This window comes from Eublepharis macularius, chromosome 9 (genome assembly GCF_028583425.1).
Source record: "Eublepharis macularius isolate TG4126 chromosome 9, MPM_Emac_v1.0, whole genome shotgun sequence".
NCBI classification, from domain to species: Eukaryota; Metazoa; Chordata; class Lepidosauria; order Squamata; family Eublepharidae; genus Eublepharis; species Eublepharis macularius.
The window spans coordinates 70,531,919-70,549,077 of record NC_072798.1 but is presented as its reverse complement, the minus strand read 5'-3'; the positions used below and the strand labels follow the sequence as shown (position 1 = coordinate 70,549,077).

Here is a 17,159-nt window from a genome sequence, read left to right as displayed (position 1 = left end):
GTTGTAAGGATGCAGAAGTACAATGCAGCTTGTTTAGGTAGGATGGGTGTTGCAGAGAAGGGAGTCAGGATGCAAAGGTGCTATGCAGCCTGATTAGAGCAGAAATTAACATCTACAGTGAAATAATCTTTTGTCTGTATATAGTCTTGAGCAGGGAGGTACATTGTTCTGAATTTGTAAATAAACTCTAGTTCATTCTCACATAGTAATTTTCCCTTGCAGCTTCTCTGTTTGATCAGTGCTACTTTTAGGTCAGCAATGGAATGTCCTGGAAGATTGAAATGTTCTCCCACTGGTTTTTGAATATTGTGATTTTTAATGTCAGACTTACGGCCATTTATTCTTTTGCATAGGGTTTGTCCAGTGCAGAGTGGAAGGGCGCTTACTTTGGCAACAAAGGAAGACTATATTGACTTATGGAAGTCTAAATACTGGTTAACTTCATCCATTCATGCAATACAATATAATACTTTGCTATACTTGGCCAACTTTGGTTTAAGGGGCTTTGTCTCAGTTGTTTACCGTACACTTTTATAGAGACATCTATTATTTCTGTTCCTAAGAATACGTTGCAAGTGTTTTGCAAAGATTAGCTTCTTCAATTTTCATTTTTGTTTTTATATTCTAATGTAAGCAATAAGTTTTGATTTATTGGAATAATTTCAAGCAAGGAAAGAATTCTTCCTGATTCTGCAAAATCTGGGAAAGTACTGAATGCAGTTTATGTTTTTTTAAAAAAACATTAGCCATTTAAGAGGATAGACAGAATATAAAATGCTAAACAAAGTGAAGGTGCAATATATAAATGCTATATTTTGTGTAGAAGAATATATTTAACATGCCTCAAGCATTTACCCATGGAACTAAGCAGAGGATCTGCACTTGAAGATTTATTTTGCTTGGTTTTAGATCATGTTTTTTACATTCCCCAAGTACGCACTGTCCGTTTTAATCACATTTCTGTCTCTTCTTCTTCCCACTACTGAACTTAAGTCAAGCATTGCCTAGCCTAGACTTGCTTGTCTTCAGCAAGGATGACATATCATGTACCTTGAGACTGTGCCCTGATTCCATTGCTTCTCAGGTTTCTCTAGCCAGTGTACATGTTCTTTCTCTTTTGGTTGATTGTGATAAAATCTGACCTTGGAATGTACTTGAATGTTAACCTTTGCAATTTTCTTGTTCTGGAAGTATCATCATTGTACCCTTGTGAGAAGAAAAAGTGAACTGGTTATATGAAAACACTGTGTTACATGATTAGCTATTTCACACACACTTCTGTGGTAGGATTGTTTTGGCTGATTTGCCTCTCCTACTGCTGGACCCCACTATGCCCCTCCCCCCCTTCTGTTCCATGAGAATCGCTGATTCCCAGGAGACAAATTTCAGAGAGGATCATTGGGCTGCAGCTGGAAAGACGGTCTCAGAAAGGCTCATTCTGAGAGAATCATGCCATTTTAGGTTCATTGGATGCAAGCCAACTTCTCTATTACATTTAAGGTAGGTATCGGGGAACTATCGTTGATAATGTATCAGGGCATTACGTTATATTGACTTTTCAGAATAATTTGGTTAGAGTCTCATAATGTGTAGAGATCCATTTTGGAGTGGCAATCTCAGGCCCTTAATTGCTTCTGGTGTGGAATTTATCAGATTTCAGTCCCCTCGAACATAAGCTTTTTTACAACTTAACATCTGGTTACCAAAGTTGGATTTTCATCATAACTCGGAAAATTTGGGTAGTTATTTTTGTCATTCGTTTCCTGAAAACGGATTGTTGATGTCTTAAATAGTGTTTTCTGTTGATTAATTATCCAGTTGATAATTTCCAAAGTGATGATTTTAAATTTACAGGGAATTGTGTATATATGATAGTCTTTGTTGATTTGTTTGAACTGATAGTTCACTATGCATGATGTGAAGTGCTTCCATATTTAATAGTATTTATTCAAAATGTTAACTAAAAACAAGTCTAGGATTTGAAAGGCGTGACTGTTAGTAAACAGTAAAGTGAAGAAGACACACCAAAAAGCTGAAAAAATTGTACCGAGCAATGCAAATGAGGGGTATGTCTAGCAACACCACCCTCTTTCCACCTACGGTTGCAAAGTCCCCTTAGCTCCTGGTGGAAGAGGGTGGACCTGGCACTCACCCTTCCACTTCTGGGAAGTCATGTCTTTACTCAGGCCCGGGAGCACATGTGCGTTTTGGACTGGGCTGATTTGGGCTCCAAATGGGCCCAATTCAGCCTGTTTGGCGCCCAAATTGGCCCACTGCAAAGCACAGGAGTGCTCTTGGGGTAGTGCAATGATGTCATTCCCAGGAGTGACATTGTCATTCTGGCCTGGTAGTGGGTCTGGGATGCCTCCCACATTTCCCCCCCTGCTGGCCAGGTGAGTGGTGGCAGGGGGTTGTGGAGGGTGGGAGTGGGGGATCCCCTGCCCTCACAGGGGGGAAGGCAACCCTTTTTTCACCACTCCCACCAACACTGCAGCAGCAGACGTCTTCCCCAAGCCCTGCACCTGCCCCTCTGTTGGCCCCTCAGTTGCAAGAACCTCAACAGAGGCACAGGCAGCCTTCCATGGTGGAAAAACAGCCGCCAGTGCCCATGCCCAACCCTGGGCAACATCCCCCAGCCCTGCAGCTGACTCACCTGCCTCCTGCATAAGTGCAGGCGGCTCAGCCACAGTCAGGTCCACAGGAGTGTTTTGGCAACCAGAGCAGGGCAGGCTCAGACTCTGGACTGATGTGGGAGCTGCTGAGGAAGTTTCAGCAGCAGCACCAGGAACAAACCAGGCAGAAGGCTGAGCAACTCCCCCCCCCCCCCCAGTGTTGGGAGGGCTGGGCCAGGCAACAGCATAGGCTATCCCACCCTCCCCATGGATAGGCTGGAAGAAGGGCTAATCAAGGAATCTGGGTGGGGATTGGGAGGAAAGCCAGGAAGGTGGGAGGACTCCCTTAAAAGCAGGTTCCTGTGAGGGCAGGGGGAGAGTAAAGGAAGAGACAGTTGGGGTGTGCTGCTGTTTCTAGAGCAGGAGAAGGAACAAAGTGGTGCAACCCTCTTCCCTGCCCATCTGAGGCCTGAGGACATCTATCTTTGGCATCTGACTGGCCAGCAGGTAGCCAGCCTGGAGCATTGGTGAGGGAAGAGCCTCAGAGGGCAGTACTTGTTTAATATTTAATTCTCATTGTGTTTTGCTGATTGTCATCAAGGGAATTTGTTCAGCTGTAAGCTAGATATATTACTTCTCCTTGTGGTGAGGCATTTATAGAAGAACAATACGTTTCTTCAACAAATTCCCCTGCTGGAGATTAGTGCAACACACTGGAAATTAACTACTAAATATTTACTATACCTTTATTGACTTTTCCTTTTGCATTTTTTAAACAAGAAATAAAGCAAAAACAGGGTCCTAGAGAAACATTAATTAAAGAACAGTCTGCCTCTACTATATGAGCATGTTTGTTTATATAGCTTATTTTTGTTCACTAAGTTTCAGTCCCATCTTTTTTTGTTTTCAAGAGTACTCAGTTTACCACAGAAGTAAGTAGCGATTGTGTCCACTGCACCGGATACAATGCACTGTGCATTTTCTTCACAGCCCAATTCACTGTCTTCTTTTGACCTTTTAAGCCCTAAGGAGCTTGAGTCTAGAGAATGCATTATGTAAGTAGCAACTAGTAGGGACTTACATGAGGCCTATTTAGCTCCTACTCCCAAGCTGTGGAGGTCCAAACCCAAGAAGTGAAGTTGCTGCTTTCTTTACACACATTCTGAGGGTCATGGGTAACCTTCTTATTCCAGAATGTCAATTGCATAATTGACTGATTGAGAAGATGAGGTTAGTAATTGCATTCTGAGAGTTGGCAGTTGATTTCATTTGTTTGTGTTATAATATTTGTAGTTGTTTATATTTCTCTTTTAATTTTTTGTAAGCTTCCTCAGGTAACTTTTTAAGATATAAATGCAGCATAAAATTGAGCTAATAAGAAATATCACTAAAACCTCAAAAATGGTTATTATAAACGTATATTTGTGGGGAAAATGCTGGTGAGTGCAATATTAGTGAGAATAGCAACTTGAGAGATGGAGTCATCTTATGAAGGTATTAAATCTTGGGAACAATATTTGAGACACAGCACTCATGAACATGTGACAACAAATCAAATCTGTACATTCCAACCCCTCCCCCCTTCAAAAATCTATAGGGAAATTTAGCTAGCAAAGCAGTGTAATGTAGTGGTTAGAGTATCAAACAAGGACCTGGAGACTTGGGTTCAGAGCCTCACTCAACCATAAAGCTCGCTGATTAACGTTGGCATTGTATTGTGTTGTATTATTTTGTTGGCCTTACTAGGAGGTGTAATGTGGCTTTTGTTTATGGATTTACTTTGGACTACCTTGCACAGCTGTTATTAGGATAAAATGGAGGAGAGAGTGGCCAAGTTGAGCTCCCTGGAGAAAGAAAAGGATAAAAATGTTATAGATAGTGTAATATTTGTACAGATAAAGACCAATAGACTAAGAAATAGTTTATAACAACTTTAATATGAACAACAACTAAAACATCTTGTATAGCAAGCTGTGCGGGCAAGTGACTAATCCTTATGGGGGCTGCAGTTCAGCGCTTGTCCCTCCCTCACCTTTTCAAGTTCTGAAACAGCTGGGGGAGGGGGGCTGTTCTGGCGTTTGATAAGGCATGGGGGGGGGAGGACAAGAGCATTTTAGCCTACTGCATCGCAGTCCCAATCAGGTTTGTGCCTGTGTGGTATTTTTAAATCACCTTAAAATAGTGGCAGCTTCCCTATGGCAGCAATGGAGATGCTGTCATGGATGGTCTGACCCTAAATTTTATTCTATAAAAAATGCTTTATCTTAGAGTAAATCCTTAAATTACAATTGTGTTAAATAAAAAGGAATGTCTCTGTTACAATTAGTTTTGCTGCTTCATGAATGTGTTGCCAAGTAGGCCCCCTCCCCTGCTTTGAAGCCTGCTATGAACTGTGCTAAAGTTTCCTGCGTTGCTGTTTTACTGCTACACCCAAAGACTGCTGTGCACGTGTGTGTATTCTGATACACGTGTCAGTTTCCTGCCTGCGTGTCAATTACCCTTGCTGCTGCTATAGACTGTGTAGTTTACTGACTCCATGTTTGGTTAACTGCACAAAGGACTCTCTTCCTGGGCAAGCCCTGCCCTGGCCTGTATCTGGAATTCCCAGTGTGTGTTTGGACTGTGTTCCCCGTGCCTGCTTTGCCATCTGCCACGAACCGTGCCTGTTCCCTGCTTTGGACTGTGTTTTAAAGTGTTGTTCCCGCTGCCTCCATGGAAGCCTGCCTCATATGGGCCCAAGCCGCTGCTAGCAGCCGGGCGCCTGCCGGGGAAACCTCCAGCGAGCCTGGCTAGGCGCTCCCTGGTCAGTTCCCGCCTGGAGCCTCCCGCGGGCCGGTCGCCGAGCTTGCCCTCGCTACCGGGCAGCCTGCTATCCAGCCTTAGCTATGCCCAGCCGGCATCCATGTTCTCAGGCAGCCAGAAGACCCTGGGAAGAAGACTGCTTTGAGAAGCCATTTCGGCGAAGCGGGCACACCACGTCCGCAGCGAGAGCCCCTCGCCCCGCTCTGCATATCTTAGGAGCCGCCCCGGAGAAGAACTAAGTGCTGACCATCCCAAGCACTTAGAGAATGCATCTCAAAGAAACCTCCGCATTCCAGAAGCTGATGACATCAGGACAAGCCCTGTCCGCTGGAACATCCTTTCAGCCCACCTGGATTTCCCCCTCCCTCTTTTGTCCCCTCTTCCTGAGGTGTCACTTATCACAATCTGATTACCAAAGTGGCCCATCCACGCCATTCAGCAGCCCATTAGACCCTTTGTTTTAATCTGTGAGAACCACCAAGTACAGCACCAGCCCCAGGGTACGTTTTGGGGTATTTAAGCTGGTCTCTCAGACCACTCGGTGCCTCGGCCATTCCTATCCAGACTTCCTTGCTGTCCGTCTGTGGTTCCAGTGCTGGCATTGGGCCACCCTCGCTGCTGCGTCTCTGCTTCGCTCCAGGATAAGTGAGTATTCCCCCTATCATCGTTGGGAACCAGCTAATGCGAACGTCTCTGTATTTCTTACTCTGTATTTCTTAGACCTTGTATGTTCTTTGTATGATTGTGCAAGCTAGGCTTACGCTACACTCAATACACGTGTTTGGACCTTACTCCTTGTCTGCCTCTTTTTCACTAGAGTGTCTGGGATCGGGACCTCCGTAAACATAGGTTATGATCCTCGCTTAATATTAATAGTTACAGACTGCTACAGCTAATTCCCCATTATAATAAAGAGCAGTTCTGGTAACAAATGGCATATTGCCTTTGCTCAAGAAGAGCCGTTGTATATGTTGACAGGACAACAAAAAACGTTGAAATTTTGTTGACAATTTCCTGGATGCTCAGAATGGCAATTGGAGATGTCCTAAAATGACTGACATTTTATCTGACTCACTATTTTGTCAAGGAATTGGGCATGACAATGTAAGTTATGATCAAAGTCAGTCTTTTTGATTATGTTTCTTCCTCTAAGATATAATTGAATTTACAGTGGCATCCAAAGTACAGGGTAGCTAACAACTCTGCTGTACTTCAGAGGTGAAAATGAAATTAAACTGTGAAGCGTGAAATGGAAAGAATGAAATGGATAAGATATATAACTAAAGTTGCTTAGTGTAAGCAGCCCTGCACAGCCATGTAACGAATGACCTCATTAGAGGCAGTGAAACGCTGTTCACTGGCTCAAGCAGAGTGTCTAGTGCCATGTTCTTGTGGGAGATTTTTGACACACTTTGTTACCCTTTCCCCCCATATTTAGCTAGTAGTTTAATACATCAACATAGTCTTTCACAAGCTCTGTGAAGTCATGTATGCAATGTTACTGGAATTTCCACATGATCTTAATTGGAATCCTTCAGAGTATGCTCTTACCCCAAAATCCAGGACTTACAGTGCAATCCTAAGAAGAGTTACTCCAGTATAAGCCCATTGAAATCAATGGGCTTAGACAGGAGTAACTCTCCTTAGGATTACACTGTTAAATTCCCTGACTCAGAAAGGGTAGATCAAAAAGGTACCTCATACAAGATGGCTTGACAAAAAATAAAATAGAAACATTTTTTAGTTTGTTTAACAAAACAATAGCTTCCAAGTGGCATTTGTAGCGTTTCTAATTATTGTGTTGATTAAAGACAAAAAGTGAAATCCTAAACAGAGTTATTCCAGTCTACGCCCCCGAAACCAATGGGCTTAGACTGGAGTAACTCTGTTTAGCATTTCACTGAAAATCTTATCTATTCAGTCTGATATCTGAATGCTGTTATATGCAAGTAATTTGTTCGGTATAGTAGGTAGTTCATTTAGTAACAAAGCAGTGATACTAAAAAGATAGTGAAGTGATACAAAAAAGACACTAAAATGATGGTTAAAAAGAAAATCATTGTTGTCATGTTTGTACCAATTTGTTGGAGAGACACAATGTTTGTCTGACTCTGCACTTCTTTTATCCAGCAATGCACACAATATACTTAACGTGAGATATATGAACAGCTACGTAGTGGTTCAGTAAATCTCTACATTTAACAACAACCTGAGCATGAGGTTACATCATCGGTCCAGTATGGTCTGCATTGAATTTGCTGTGATGTCACTTACTTCATTAATTGTATGTTACACCAATAGTTCCTAGTTGTTCTTATAACTTTAATGGGCACTCCATCCATTTGTTACATAAAACCTCTGAACTAGGTAGTTGTGAAAGGTTTTTACCCTGGAATGGCAGTTGAGCAAAGCAGTTACTCGGTTACCACTGTCCTCTATGTATTGTGAACATGTAGTATATGAGTTCCTTCAGTGAGTCAATGACCACTAGCAAAATAAGGGACTCTTTATCACATTTAGAGGGAAGCTCCCGGCCTCCTACCCTGCCACCACTCACCAGGACAACAGGGGGAAAGGCGCAGAAATGGGCCTTCCGGGGTGTGCTCCCAGCATGGCATGACAATGTCACTCTCAGGAGTGACATCATCACGAGGGCTCCTGGGAGTATTCCCAGAATCCATGTGGAATCAAATGTGAGTTTAAAGAAATCTGCATTATCTTCAAGTTCCTTGAAATCCATCACTGTGGGTAGACTGGAGAATAAAACTGCAATTTTATCTATATTGGCATAGAATACAAATCCACAGCAGGCCTGAAACAGGGATCTTGGGACTGGCAAACAAAGCCCCGGTTTAAGTACCATCACTAACCTCTGCTCCAAGGAAAGCTGAATGAATATGACCCAAACGGGCTGAATCAGCCTAGTGCGAAGCCCAAGAGTACTCCTGGGGCCTGCACAATGTTCTCACACCTGAGAGTGCTGCACCAGGAACGTGCACACACAAGGACATCCAAAAGGAAAGTGCTGGGTTCCTCCTCCCACCGGGAGGTCAGGGGGACCTGGCAACCTATGGAGCTAAGATGGTCCCATAGTTGACCATTTGCATCCCTCCCTGTGAGAGAAGTAAAAGCTGCATTTCTGACTGCACAAAGAAGATCAGGAAACACAAGGCCCCTAGTGCTTTCTGTTTCTCTATGCTGCATACTCTTTGAAGCTGTTCACATTAAATTGTTAATGAGGTATTCTGAAATAGGTGATTGAAGCATCTTGGAATGCTTTTTATAAGAATTCAAGAAAGGCCATGCTGGATCAGAGCAAAATTCAGTCCTCTCCAGTATCCTGTGACCAAGCAGATGAGTCCTTGAAGCCACAATCAGGGACTAAGTATAACAAGTGAGGAATCTGCAACATGTATCCCTATGCATCTGATGAAGAGAACTGTGGTTCTCGAAAGCTTATGCTACAATAAAGTTGGTTAGTCTTAAAGGTGCTACTGGATTCTTTACTAAGAGGGGAGCTTGCAAGTGCTTGTAATGGTCACTTCATTCCCCCCTGTATCCCCTTCCCTGCACTATGATTTAGCAACCCTCAAAATGGCCACTGAGATCGCCATTCTAGATTTCAGATTTTTCTGCAAACCTGGGGCTTTTCTCAGGTTTGTAGACAGAACTGTCTTGTGTGTTCATGGTTCGAGTCTCTGGAGTTAAGTGTTCACAGATGGGGCCATGTTGAGAATTTGTTACTTTGATGCTGCTCCTCCAATAATCGGTAATCCTCAGCACTGTCTCTGAGCATGAAGGTGTCAGCTAGCATCCATGGCTAATAATTGTTGCCCCTTCTTCTGTGGTGTCTAATTAAGGTGACTACTAGAAGCTTGCATTTGTTTTTAAAAGAATGGGAAACAAAATGAATGAGACCAACAAGAAAAACCAAAACAAATGAGAAACTGATGAAAAATCTCATGTGTATTATTTTTATGCTTTTTAATTTTTTTTTCATTCTTTTTATCACTTTTATGTTAACAAAGCGAAGCAATGCATTGGCTTGGCTTGATCAGCTTGTAGAATGTACATGTAGGGTGAATGAATAAGCACGGAATAAAGGACAGACTAGAAAACTTGCCGATCTGCACTAAAGAAACACTTGAAGACTGATTGAGCCTCTCTTTTAAATCAATGGGAAGTTTATAAGTGATAAACTTTTTTAATTGCCTCTAAAATGGGTCCCCATTAGCTTCTTTCTTTCTCTGAACCTTGACAGATCTGATGCTTTCAAGGAGATATAGAACTCCTCAATATTTCATGCCACAGCAGCAACAGACCAAAAACAGAGGCAGAAGGAAAGTGGCTGCATCTTCTGTGGATATCAATTTGAAATGAATGGCAGAAACAAAAATTAATGAAAAAAATAACTGATGAAAATGGAAATAAATGTAATAAAACAAAAAATTAAAATTGCTGACTTCTTTTAAAATGAATGGAGAAATGAAACCATTTCCCTCTTTAATGCTCATGTCAGTGATACCTTCATAGCTCTTCCAATATAAGCAAGTACTTGGAGACTTGTTCCTACAGCCTATGTAGGAACAAGTTTATCTGAAGTCTGTTAGGAGGGGGGAAAGGTTCGGTGCAGGGGTTGGGTGGGGGGAGAGATTCCTTTCAATATGATGAATATTTTTCACGGTATTGAACTGTTTCTGTTTCTCAAAGCAATTTTCAGTCATGCCGTCTCTGTTTCATTTATGGGGATTAAGGATTCATTGTTTTTAGAACTGCAAAGATTTCAGTTAGAAATAGGCTAGATTTGAGTACAAGCGGTGTCAAAAAGGACCACCAGGAATATATGGTAATTATAAAAACATACCATTCTGCCCTCATATGTTGTATGTTGCTTGTAAAAGGGGAGACTGTGTGGGTGTCCAGTGTTAATCGTAGGTGACACTTGAAATAGTTTCAGCTTGCAAGATTTGAGAACAGATGGCTAATGTACGACTGTAGTTTTTTGTAGAATCTGCAGCCATTTTCACTATAGTGTTCAAATCCACTTTTGCATTTTCTGTTTCTGTAAACTAGTTTTTTTTTTTAAAAAATCTACACTAGATTAACCATTCAATTCACAAATAGCTTTCTTTTCAATATTCACATTAATAAGGGATGCATTTGAGACCTAAATGTGTTGGTGATATCCATTATCAAAATGCTGTATCTAGAACTATTGTTCCTCTAATTGATTTCCTAAAAAGTGTAAATATAAAATGTAAATTTTCAAATCTGATAAACAAGAATTTATGTTTTTCTTAGAGGTAAGGTAAGATCATCAGCCACCTCAACAAATGTGACAAATTATAAGATAAGAAAGTCTGTTGTCAGTTTTACAGAAAATTCCTAAACAGAGTTACTCCAGTCTTAGACCACTGATTTGAGTGGGATTAGACTGGAGTAACTCTGCTCAGGATTTCACTGTTAGTAATCATCAGAGAAGGATTCAATTGACCATGCAAATTGAGCAGAAAAACTTCAATGGCCTAAATATATGATCAAACAAAGCTTCTTCCTTCTCCCAAAGGGAGGGATTAGGAGCAGATGGCTGTGGCACAAGGCAAAAAATTCTTTAATCCTTAAGTCTGCCTGGGTTAGTAGTTGAGCTAGTTGAAACCCAAGGGAGTGAAAATATATTGGGATGTCATATATGAGAAAAGAACATGAAGTCACAAGATGATAGATCTGGAACAGCCTCCCCAATTAAATATAGGATATTTCTTGATACAGAGAGTCAAAACTGTGTTCCATAGCCACCTACATCTAGAGGGTTTTATTAGATTAGGATCCAAAATACCATATTCCCCAAATGGGACAGTAATCTAAGAACCTAGGATGTGGCACTTTGATTCCTAGATTTGACACTTAGCCAGCTATCAAAATTGCCTGGCAAACCTCACCCCAAAGTTTTTTTCATCTGATGCCCCATTCCAGTAGCCCTTGCACACTACTCAGGAGCCCTCCACACTATCATAAAAGTGCTGAGGGCATATCACACATGATACTGGGGAGATAATTTATTGGCTAGGGTCTTTTGTGGAAGAAAAAGTTTCATAAGTTTCTGATTGGTCAAAGGACCTTCTTTTAGGAAACTAACATATGGTCTAGGAAAGATGGAGGGAGCTTTTTGTCAGCATCTGACCATCGATATCAGTTACAAATACTTTCAAGCTCAATCTTTGTGGCTGAGGGTTGGTGGGAGGATATAGCTACCAGAGAAACCTTAAAAGATAGGCAGTGCAATTCTGCCCACTGTGCCACCGGTGCCCCTGCACCTGCATACCTACGGAGCTGCTCATCCTCTCCTTAATGACTTTCACAGGGGAGGTATGCTGGCAGTCAAGCCCAGGAAGGTGCAGTGAGGCCTCAGCTGGGATCATACACCTCACCACTCCCCTGACAAGCCAGCCAGCATCCCCAAATGGCCGTAGTGCCCCCATGACAAGCACGTGAGTGTTAAGCAAAGATACAGCCAATGCACAGACCATGATCCCTGCTGCCTGTTTGCCTGTTGACACCTTCCCCCCTGCCAGAGAGTAGGCAGCTGGGGACTACGTGCCCCCCACCAGTCATGGCACCTGCATGGAGGCTTGTGGGTGGGAGGAGCTGCCTGGCTGCGCGGTGGATGGTGCGTGCACCTGCTTTGAGTTGCAGCCCACAGTAAGAGATCATGTGGCAACTGCCCTGCCACAGGGGAGGGACCTGCTGGCAGGTGTCCCGACTCTGGAGTAGAAGAGCCACTCACTGCAACCAAAAAGCCCCCAAGAGATGGTGGGCGGAAAGGTTTCAAATGGGTGGCTCATCCAGCTCAGGTGGCCTTTGGGCTACCTGAGCTGGTCTAACTGAGACTACTAACTCAGAGAGTACCACTAGAGAGCTGGCACATGCTTGCCCACTTTCACCTGTTTATTTTCTACAGTACTTCTACAGTTGGAATGGGAGAATGATGGACAGCCACCTGTCCAGACTCCCACTTTCACTAGTGAAGGAAAGAACCCCCTGGGAGCTCCCCCTCGTTGAGCATATGTGCGCAGTGCATGGACTGGTCCACCCCCCATAGGGATTGTCTTTGCCCCTCTGCTCAACACAGCCATCTGCACCTCAGATCTTGCATCCCACCCAATTTGCCATGCTGCCATGGGGGGGGGGGGCTGGGCAGGACAGAGACAGCATGTGGAAGCAGCCCCCATGGGATCCATGGACTGGCACTCCATTCAGGAGCCAAGCCACCCAATGGGGCAGAGGTTCCCGGTGGATCCTCAGAGCTGCCGCCTCCCTGGCAGCCCAGGGCTGGGGACCACCCCGGGGATGTACCATAGGCTGCCTAGAGTGGACAAGGGGAGAGGGAGCTACTGTCAGCCATGGGCGAACAATAAGTCAGAGAGGGGCTAGTTGTTCGACAAAGACTTTATTGAACTGTCAACAGTGAAGAGGATGTCTTGCCACATGTTTCCAGCTTCCCTCAGCTGGGACGGAAGCTGCACCGGTTTGTGCTGCAGTCAGAGCCATGAGGGCTGTTCCTCATGCTGCCTTCTGAGGAGTGGGCTCGAGTTGTGGGCTGCCTGGGGAACAACTCTGTGAGCAGGGCTTGGATGGCAGCTGGGAAAAATCACTGGGGGATGGAACAGCCATGCTCCTTGGCCTCCCTAATGGGTTGTGACCTGTCTGAAAGGGTAACAGCAGGGCTTTTTTTTCAGCTGTAACGTGGTGGAACAGCGCTCCGCCAGTTCTCCAAAGAGATCACGTGTCTGGTGTCTGGAGAAGTCCCTGCCAGGCAGCTGAAAAGCTGGGGCTTAAATGCCCCTTTCCTTGCTGCTGTGCAGCAGCATAGAAAGGACATTTAAACCCGGCCGACTTGCTTCTAATTCTTTAGAGCTTTTCTTTTGTTTTTATATTCTCTGGGAATCTTGTCTCCTAAATGGAAGAGATCATACTCTGAGGCTGCACCGCATAGAGGGAACATTGCTGCCAGGTAAGGGGCGGGGAGGTGAGCGGGCCCAAATTGTAGGAGCACTCCCAGGGGCAGCTCTGCCCTGGTCATTATGATGTCATTCCTGGAAGTGATGTCATTGCATAGCCCGGGCACCATATGGTACCAGTGAGTTCCACCACCTCTTTTACCAGAAAAAAAGCCCTGGGTAACAGAAACGTATGGTGAGAGTTTGGCCCCACACAGGCCACAGCCAGGTCTGCCATGTCCTGGGAGGGTGCCCATGGCCAGGGGTGGCGATGGTGGTTCCATAGCCACAGGTGCTGCCAGCAACCAGATGATAGGTACCCCTCCAGCAAGAAAGTGCTCCTTGTCTGCCTCTGGATGTTCCACTGCTGCGTGGCTACTTGGAGCTCTGATCTTGTAAGGGAGACAGTCATGGGGTTGCGTGTCCACCATCACAGGGGCATTACAAGAGCAAGCACACAGACACCCCACCCTGCAGCTGCACTCCCTTTTCTGCCAGGGAGGGAGCCCAGCCAAGGGAGTATGAATGGAGCCCCAACATGGGCTGCTGGAAGCCCCCCGAAACACCTGTGTGGAGCATGGCTCCCGGGCCGACTGCCTTTGTGGTGGGCAGGGGCCACACACACACACACGGCGAGCCTGAACTGCAGAGGCCAGTGTTGGGGGGAATGGTTGGGGGGAAGAGGAGGCCACTGTGAACAAGTCAGCTGGGGCAGCTTCCTCCCCAGCTCCTCCTTACCTGTGTGTCCTTGCCCCTCCCCAGGCCAAGACTCAGGATACAGGCAACCTATAAGGAAACTTAGGTAGTAGTTGTCTGTCAAATATTCTGTATGTGGTTCTCCTCCTACATGTGAGTGTAAGTCTTGCCCCAAATTTCACTGTTTGCCCTGCACTCTTGCCCCGCTGTCATGAGCACCCTCTTCCGCCTCGTGTTCTAAGTCCCCATGTGGCCTCTGGCCACCTCCCCATGTACTTGGGGTCATGGGTGTCCCAGACAGAGGTTAGGTAGGGTGTCCAGGGAGCTGACTGGCTGCAAGGGAAGGGGCTCCGATGCTGCAGGGGTATGAGCAGATTGGTCCCCATGGCAGTTGGCATCCTGTGCAATGCTGGGCTGCTTGGGCACGGCCATGTGCATGTGAGAGTGATCAACTTTTCCCATGCAATGGGCACCTATGGGCTACGCTATCATTTTTTTGTGGTGTAACTTTCTGCTGCTGCTGAGGATATTCCTGTGCTTGGAACAGTTTAGGAAGCCAAATAACTCACGCCCGCCTCCCAGTGCAGGGACTTACACCCTGGTTACTTCCATGCCCAACCACTGTGGTTGGGTGCCTGCGGGGGACCTAGGCAGAGCGGCGCCAGGCCACTGTGCTGTCATAGGATGGTTACCCCAGTGTAAGTCCAGGATACACCGTCGTAACTCCTAGTCAGCTGCCAGGGCGTTTCAAAGAAATTGAAGATGATGCAGACTTGCATGCTTATATTTCTTCAAACTCACATTTGATTCCACACAAAAACATAGAAGCTGCTGTCTAGGATGAAACATTGTATACAAAGTGTTGTGTGTCAGTGCAAAAAAAGACAATATTGTATGAATAAAGTAAACTCCAAAAATTGGGGTGGATGCACCAGTTTGCAATTCCTTTGTTCTTTGTAGTATTTTTTTTCTTATATAGAGCTGAAAGGGGGCAGATCATTGGGTCCCCTGTCAAATTACATAGGAACTCTACACACACACACACACACACACACACACAAAACCCATGTTCTCACCAGGATCACTAACTGCTCTATTAGTGTCATATTCAGTTAGACTTTGATGTATGTAAAAGGCAGCCCATCAACTGAGTCTGTTCAAAGGAAAGTTTAATGGAAGGCATTCATCATCCCAAAAATGCTCCTCGGGATGGTAAATGGTTCTGAGATACGGTCAGAAGGCATATGATATACAGCAGGTATAGTCTGCTCTTGAATGGGAGACTCAGGTAATCCTACGTACACTGTTTTAAGTTCTGTGAGGGAAGAAAGGTAGGATATAAATGTGGCAAATAAATAAAAAGTACTTAACAGTGTTGGATCCCTGGAACTCGCAGCAGCTCTCCGCTGGCCAATGTCAATTCCCAGTCAGGCAATGTCAAGAAGAGCGGTTGGGTATGGTACCACTAAGTGGTAGAAAGTGTGGTTACTGTTTCTAGGTCATGGTTTGTCCATGACTGTTGCTGTTTTATTGGCTCTGGTGGTTTTAGTGGAATAGATAAAACCTTACTAAGGGCTGTGCTGGCCACCCATTTCCCATTTTATTCCTGAATCAGATCAGCTATCTTTATTATATTTTCATTTATACCTCACCTTTTCTCCCCAACCGGGATCCAAAGCAGCTTACATCCTTCCCCGCTCCTCTATTCTATCCTCACAACAACCATGTGAGGTTGTTTAGTGTGAGAATGTGTGGTGTGAATATCTGCCTTCTAACCGTGGCTATATGTGATGGCCCATAGATTCCCCCTTCCCATTTTTAATCAATAAAATATCTTACCTGATGTTAGTAGGATACTTTATAGGCATTTTTCATACTTTTTTCAAAAATGAATGAAACAGAAGTTGGCAAAAATAAATACTTGGGGGGGGGGGGTTATTTCATATGCAGAAACCAGCTGCAGAGTTCCCTATGCAACTTTTTTCAAGTACTTTTCCAAGTCCTCCATTAAAAAACTGCTTGTGCATTTGCTTTATCAGGAATCCACCTCTGCAAATCATGAAATATATTTCTGCCCTCCTACACTTGTAGCAAAAGAAGTGGGCTTGCATTTTATCAGGGATGATGAACAACTGAACTGTACAGGAGGGCTCTGAAATAGGTATGGCCCTTGTTTGAACAATCAGATGGAAAAACCAAATACCTGTATTGTGCTTGAAGGTTATTTCGAGCAGTTCATATTTCTCATTTCCACACATTCCTTGCATTTTTTTGCCATAAGGGGGGGTTCAAGAAAGACTGAGAGGCACATTATGCTAGAAGTATGGAAACAGCTTGAAAACAATCCATGCCATCACAAAAGGCAAATTCCCCAAATGTCTAAATCCCTCCCCCCCCCCCAATGTAATAGCTTGACTGGAAAACTCCACTGAGCCGAGGGTTGCTGGCAGGAGAGGGAGAGGGCAAGAACGTGGCACATCATCTCTTCTGGTGAAAACTTGGTCGGGGAAGAAGAAAGAAATAACAGCCTCTGAGCACATAAAATCTATCAGTTAATCTTGTGTCTCTCCAGTGCCAAATGGGATGCACAAGTTTCTTGAGAGGGACAACAGAAGGGAAATGCACCAGGTAAAGAGTCCGTGGGAGCGGGCTTCAGGCTCTTCCTGCTTTGGAGTTAGTTCCTTGAATCTCACCTAGAAAATGCCTACTCTGCCCTAGTTTCACCTACCTGAGTTGTTTCTCTCCATGCCTGACATCCCTAACATTCAGGAGCCCCACCTCCTTTCCCCCTCCCTTTAACCCACTCTTCCCTTATCCTAGCCAATGTCTTCGCTTACCCACCTTCTCTCTTCTGTAGATGAACCAATGGATCCAAGTCCCCAGACTACTTCCTATCTTTCAGATAATATTCAAACTATAACTGCTGCACGTAACTGTACAATGTATACAGTATACAGGGCTTTTTTTCTGGGAAAAGAGGTGGTGAAACTCAGTGGTGGAACTCAGGACCGCACAATGATGTCACTTTGGGTCAGCTGGAACAAGGGGGGGA

The 17,159-nt window shown here is 44.5% G+C and overlaps 1 protein-coding gene across 1 annotated transcript in view; it reads left to right on the top strand.

The window, feature by feature from the left end:
- TMEM117 (transmembrane protein 117) overlaps nucleotides 1–17,159 on the top strand; it is a 314,883-nt gene that overhangs the window by 130,089 nt on the left and 167,635 nt on the right. The window lies entirely within an intron of this gene.